This window comes from Stegodyphus dumicola, chromosome 3 (genome assembly GCF_044657685.1).
Source record: "Stegodyphus dumicola isolate Sdum_Otavi_A_Nest chromosome 3, ASM4465768v1".
NCBI lineage: Eukaryota > Metazoa > Arthropoda > Arachnida > Araneae > Eresidae > Stegodyphus > Stegodyphus dumicola.
The window spans coordinates 166,012,665-166,020,255 of NC_140770.1; the positions used below are offsets into that span (position 1 = coordinate 166,012,665).

Consider the following 7,591-nt stretch of genomic DNA (forward strand, 5'->3'; position numbering starts at 1 on the left):
CCTACTACAAATATAGGTAAAATTAAATATATATATATTTAATTACGGAAACGAATTTTTTTTTTAAAATTTGGGTATAGAGACATTAGGTATTTTTTTTTTGGAAGCAGGAAACATGAAAAATTAGCAACTACCTTCGCCGGGAATCGAAGGACGGACATCTGGAATACCGGCCCAGTGTGCAAAACCACTTAACCACGAAGACACGCTAGGTGTGGTGGTGGTGTATTTAATTATGGCAAAGCACACTAGGGCTATCTGCCTGAGGGGAGGGATGTTTTCGTGGAGGACTTTCTAAGGGAAACTGGCTCGTATACACGTTACACGTGGGGAAAACCACGAAAACACCCATGAAGCCAGCCCGTTCGCGGGATTCGAACCTCGGATCGCACTACCAGGGTTCAGGGACTTTACCGCTCGGCCGCTGGTGGGCCGAAGACACGCTAGGAAAGCGGGAGAAATACCTTATATTACTTCTCTTTTTAAAGGCCGACTTTTTTTTAAGGGTATCCAATCACTAAATCCTGGGTGAGGATATACCTCATCCAACACCTTTTTAGTTCGGGCGCCACTGTAGAGACATTAGGATTTTTTTGGGAAGCCGTAGAGATGAAAAATTAGCAACCGCCTTCGCCGTGAATCGAACCACGGACCTCTGAAATACCGGCCCAGTGTGCAGAACTATTACACCACGAAGGCACGCTAGGAAAGCGGGAGAAATACCTCATAAGGAAAAATTTTTTCCTCTAATTACAGGACAGAAAATGTTTTTCAATCGCGCGATCTGTTATTGATATTGAATTCAGTCGTGCGATAATTTCGCAGTAAAGATACATCTCTGATGACTATCCAAGATTCTAGAAACTTTGGTCTTATATAGAGATGGTCGTCTTATAGAAATAATGCTTAATATCAATATTTATTTATAATCTCAGAACTATTGATCACTTTCAGAAGTGGTCGTTTGAAAGGCGATATTCTGTATATTTATTTACTGATACTCTCAGATTCCAAAATTTGTTTATATTCTCAGAAATATTGGATGGAAGGTGGTCATCCCATACATGCAAAATTTTACATTTCATTAAAAATGAATTCGGCATTATTTAACTATTTCCCTATTAATTAATTAATTAGATAAAGAAAAAATTAGGAAATAGTACTGTTTATTACGGAATAATGTAGGAAGTTCTACAGAACTATATTCTTTCGCGTCATTGCACATTGTATCCGGCAAACTACTAGTTCCTCGTATTCTTCCGCAAATCCGTAAACATCTGTCTGATTTGAAACGAAATCCAAAATGCCTGCGCCATGAGGTTAACTTGTATGGATATTTTTTGTTGCATGAAAGGTAAGTTCACTTGCAATACTTGTATGTTTACTTTTTTTGCTTTTCGAATTTATGTTATTTATGTCATTTTGACAGTTAAATGTTTCACAGCTTTATGAATTGTTACCATTCTGTCGTGAATTACGTGTATCTAAATGGCTGGCTGTCTTTTCAAATATCTAATTTGCCCTGCTATCCAAATGTTTATGACTGAATTTTTTTTAGTCTAGTTTATGCATTCAGTTTCAAAATAATATGTGTGATCAGATTGCTTATTATTTTATTGCAGCAATAAATTTATGTTAAATAGTTTGAACAATTGTATAAAAATAAGAGTTTGCATTGTTTTGTCCAAAATATGTATGGTTGAAACATTATCTTAATCTAGTTTGTAATTCAAGTTTTTTTGGGGGTACTGTTCTGTTATTGGGACCAGAATCGGAAATGTATGAACCTGTGTTCGTAAGTATGTGCATAGATGTGTATATGTAGACACACAAACATACAAATATACAAGCATACATAAATACAATTCTGAACCCGGTCCTGATAACAGAACAGTACCTTTTTTTAATCTTTTTTGAATATTTTATAAAAGGATTAAGCATTTTTCAAACTGCATATCATTTTAAGATTCGACTTGCAGGAAGACAAAATATGGTCATTCAATCAAATGCTTATGATTGCTTTTAACATTTTCTCATAAATATTGTTTGCATTTTTATTTTATTTTAGATACTTTAGTTATGTAAAGTGAACATGAGAATATTAGGAAAGCTGAAGAATATGAATAGCTACCATAATACAGGTATTTTTTCATCAAGCCCATTGTTTTAGAAACCAATGCACCATTATTATATGCTGGCTTATTTTATAGTTATATGCAGTTTAATTTTATGTTCATGTTACTGTAGTATTGTCATTATAATAAAAGTATTGATAATTTTTGTTGAATCTTGCAAGTTGCCTAACATTCAGAATTATTACTACCGAATTTTACTGATAGGTTTTTTCGAGTTGACATAATCTGTCTGATAAATAAAATAAACTGGTGTTTAAATTATATGCATTTCTCTTAATGTTTCATTGAAAGTGAGATGGAAATATAAATGCTATCCAGAAAAGTGAATTCTTTTTGCCTGAAATAACAAACTGTACTAAATGATTAATGTTTATATCATTTTAGAAATGTCAATATTAAAGTTTCTCCCCCTTCTCTTCTTTGATTTTGAAATAATTTATAATAAAATAATATATGCATAAGTGTAATTAATGTAAAGTGTCATTCAATAATATAATTTATTTTTACTGATATTTTTATATTTCTTATCTGGGTTTTCTTTTGGTGTTTTTAAATAACACAGTTACAGTAATGTTTATTGAAGCAATCAGTACTGTGTGATTGCCAGTGATTGAATAATGTTAAAATGCATTGTTCATAAGGAAATTTGCTTATCTTTGTGTTATAGATTTTATTTTGACACAAGCTGAAATTTGAATTATTGGAAGCACTTTGAAAACCCGAATTATTTCCTGAATCATTAATCAAGCCAATATATAACATACAAATTTTCATACAAAATTATTTCTTTGAGCATATTATAAAGAGCTCATTTAATTTTATTATTTGTACAAATTTTAGACAAAAGTAGCATGTAACAGTTAAAGATTTATTGAAGCCTACTTGTTACTTGTGGTAACAAAGAAGTGTGAAAGATATTGCCACATTAGCGAACATGACGATCATTGATGCTTAGTTTAGTAATTTAATAATATATTGAGAAATGCTGGGAACTTTCAGAAGTAGACATTTCGGAAATGATGGGCTTGATAAGAAATTTACATGGTTTTATTATTTATTCTTTAGTTAAGAATGGATTTTAGGTGTTCATGTGAAAGAATTCTGTTTAATTATATGTGAAAGAATTGTTAAAGTTTGGCATTTAAAAAAATGAATTAATAATATGCAATTATCTTTTTATTATACATATATTACTATATATTTCTAATGCGCTATGTAAATGTCAGTGCTAAACAATTGAGATACTATTGTCAGGGCAATCTTTTCTTATACATGAAAAATTCTGATACTTTCTTATCATCTGCCCTCACAGCTTCAACTTATGCTAAAACAGCAAGAGTATGCACACGATAATAGCAAACTATGAATATGCATACCACACACATGTATTTACATGCTTTATATTTAATCTTTATTTCTGAATAGTATTCCATTGGATGAAAAATATGTGAATATTGACCCAATGTATATATTTTTGTGTGTGTGCATCCTTAAATTTCTTGTTTCTTATAAAGTGCTTATTTGAATTACTACTTGTGAACAGAGCAGTAGATATGAACTATAAACTAACCATTTTGCCAATTTTCACAGCTTTGCAGATAGTCAGAAAGCACCAAATTTTGTAATAATGTTAAGTTTAAATGATGTTCTATACTTTTGTGTTAATTTTTCTATTCTATTAATTCTATTACTGTGTTATCAAACTTTATGCAGGAATTTCAACTGGTTAGGATGTTATTACCATGTGGAGAAGAATTTGGTTTTCAAGCTAGAAAAAATTGCAGCTGAAGGATCTTGTAGAAGGTCAGTCAAACTGGTTTTAGTTAATTATAATTTAATTTTGGGTGAAGAATTCTCAAATTTATTTATAAGTGTCTAAAGGTCTTCTAAATTAAATTCTGCTTGTTTTTGAAATTTTTCATGACATTCATTCTTTGATTATTATAATAATAATATTATTTTTTTTAATTTTCTAACTTATATCCAGGCACATAATGTTGCATTTAATGCTATACCTTAAATATAGTAAAATGTTAAAATAATACATTTCACTTAAAAATGTGGTTGTGACAGTAAATTTTCTGTTACATTTAATCATATCTATAAACATTGGTATTCATTATTTTTCAATAATCTGTATATTATTTTGTGCATTTCTTTTACATCCAAGATCTGGCATATGACTTGCTTTTCAAACTGATAACATGGTGTAATAATGTAATCTAATGGTTAAAGTTTACTACGGAACGGGCCAAATTTAATAAATTATTCTTTGATAGAAATTTATTCATGTGTTCAGTGTGTCTCATCTCTTTAAATTGCTAAAGTAAATTTTATGTACTTGCATTTAGGAATTTTGACTGTATCAGAGTAATTTTGTTTCAGTTATTATAACATGCAAGGGAAAAAATTCATTCATAGCTCCGTATTTAAAATTAGTTAATTAAAGTCCTTAATAAAGAGGGGCGTTTTGTTGTTTTTAATGTCGATAGAGTTTAATTCAAAAATATGCCACATTAAGGGTTACTTTTTAACCTAATTTAAAATTTTCATTACTTTAACATGTCCAATAATTGTTATTTTAACTCCGATATTGTAATAATATCAAAATTCCTTACTTTTTGATAGGTAATCCAAATGTAAAACAAGAAAAGAAAAAATTAAAATCTAGAAGTATATTTATTTCATACCTCTAACAATAAAAACAACACAAGCACTTTTTACTGTCTATCTGCATAGTGTGGCATGTCCCATAAGACTGAGATTTGTATGGTCAAATCCATGTTTCAGTTAAAGGAAAATGCATGCACAGTCTTCTGATTTTCCCTTCGATTAAGGATTCTGTATATACTAGCATAAGAAATATATTAGTTAATGCAGTGTTATACATCAATATTTATAGACAATTATTGTGGCTATGTTTATTATAATTTTGTTCACTGTAATGGCTGGAGTGCCTAAACCATCATGCTGTGTAAACAAAACTCAAATCTTCATCTCTGCATACTGCTCCACTAGTGTTTAAACCACTGAAATGGTGATTATGGTAGAACATCTTTGGTAAAAATTTACTCTACTGTAACCCTTGGCGAATCATTTCTTTTTTTTATATCAAGATCGTCACCTGAGAGGATCGGCACCAATTTCAAGGTTTTCAAGGTGGCCGCTACACAAAACCAAAATAAGAAGTCAAAGACATACACAAACTCTGTGTCCATGTACACATCGACCTATTAAAACAGAGAACTGCAGAAACTGGGCATTGTGCACTGCCTTAACTTTGTCCATGTACACATCGATCTATTTTCACTTTAAGAAAATCAGAAAGTTAAAACTATCATGTTAACCAGAAAAAATTCGCCGCTGTCTTAAAACACAGAGACAACCAAAAATACACAAACAGAGTGGAATAAGTTAGAAAAAATACATATTTCCTAACATAAAAACATTAAACAACAAATCTTCTAACAAAAATTAACACACAGAGACAAAAAAATAAATGAAACGTCATTTTTTTAACATACCTTTTTTTTCACATGCATATGTTTAGGCTTCCCACCACCATCCTCCATGTAAGCAATTCAATTAAATTTTTCGTCTCTTAGTCACCTCAGACATACTCAAACGATGGTACCCACACCAAAATAATAAATAGCATGTTCAAAATACAAGACCATACCACTTCCGTGCAACCAAACACAGCATTTGAAAACAATGGTAAGAACCAAAAACCTGGGACCGTACAAAAGGTTTACTATTTAAAAAAGGAGCCCAAAACTAAATTTAACACAGCACGTTGGCAATATTTGCAGAAATAACTCCTTTTTATTGACAAAAAAAAAAAAAAAAAGGCTACTTTCGCCAACATTATCAACATTAGGGTTACCGAAAAACTTATTTGACGCAATGGGCTTCCACATTTTACAAACAACCAATACCACTTCGTGATTTTTTTTCAGACAGAAACCAAGGTGTACCATACAGTAAAGATTAGCCACATCTTCATTTACTACTGTTACAAGTACTTCTTTGGTAAATTTCTGCGGTTAAATTCAAAAGTTTAAAATTGCATTAACATGATCAGATTCAGAGTCATAGCTAGGGTTTTCGGCGCTCAGGGACAACTGAAGATTTCGCGCCCCCTAGTGCTTGCCAAGGATGGAAAACATTTAATTCTAAAATGTTCTAACATCAGTTTGGCGCCCCTTGGATTCTGCACCCGAGGACAGATGCCCCCCTCTAGCTACGCCCCTTATGAGATTTTATTTTCTGCACGTAGCTAACAATTACTTATGTGTTGTCAGATAAATGTTACCAGATGCAGTTAATTATTTTTTACTTGCCAGTCTCATGGGACAAGTTTTTTTTTGCTCCTGCAAGACTTTACTTTGTGTTGCAAAATAAATTCATTCTCACTCTTTTTGGACTTGCCTACACATTAAATTTAAAATAGTTTTATGAATAGGTAAGATGTGATTATCATAATTTTGTTTCTCTCTTTATCTTGGCAACTTTATATGTTGATTCAGTATCCAGGTTACCTACCAGTGGCTGACTGATAAAACTGCTCATATGTTCAGCTGGTGGTTTGAGTTTATTTTCTGACATAAAAAATTTTAAAAGGCATCCCCCATGTTTATTTTACTATAATCGAAAAATCAAATAATTGCTACTCTGTTTATAGGTACTAAATGTTAAAATATTTTAAATGCTTCCTTTAATTTGCATTCTAATAGTCATTTGTTTAAATTTAATTATGAATTATATTTACATATAGTAATTGTGAGTGTTTTTTTATTTTAGGTGCTGTGAAAGGCAATGACAGAGATCCAATTTATCAAGAGTTCTTATATACATAAGAATACATGGATATAAGATTGTTTTTCATGAATTCAAATAAAATGTGATAAATTGGATTAATAAAATCTGTTTTGAATTTTGAAAAGTGTTTTTCCTCTGTTAATCATAATATAGTGCCATAAATTTCTGAATGTGTTTATTTTTCATCCAAATAAATAGCTTTACAAAAATTTGTCATATTAATAGATATTGCATAATTTAGCATTATTATAAATATTTATTATAGCAGATTTAGCTGAACTACTTTTTTAGTCTCTTTGCAGATGAAGTCACAAAGGTAAGTGGTTAGATATTTTTCTGTATTCCCCATTAAGTAATTTTATCTGGTAAATTACCATTACTTATATACTAAAGGTGAAAGAATAAGCTTTCCTTGAAGATACAAAAATTTGCAGATATTTCAAAAAATTGGTATATGTAAAAAAGTTCTTAAATTGCCACATATGCGAAACTGAAAATGTTATATATGAAATAGTTCAGAAATATAAATATTTTCACTATTTTTTTAACTATAATTCACTGCATTTGTTATATATAATCACAGTTTAAGGTAGCAGTGCTTTTCTCACTGTGATTTCTCATGTATTTTGATTCAT

The 7,591-nt window shown here is 30.6% G+C and overlaps 1 long non-coding RNA gene across 1 annotated transcript; it reads left to right on the forward strand.

Annotated features, from left to right (window-relative positions):
* The first annotated feature begins 539 nt into the window (after nt 1-539).
* On the forward strand, nt 540-7,076 carry LOC146998189 (uncharacterized). Its single transcript, XR_015040033.1, has 4 exons — nt 540-1,354; nt 2,069-2,141; nt 3,849-3,938; nt 6,939-7,076. It is a non-coding gene; the product is annotated as an uncharacterized LOC146998189 (long non-coding RNA).
* Nucleotides 7,077-7,591: the final 515 nt, after the last annotated feature.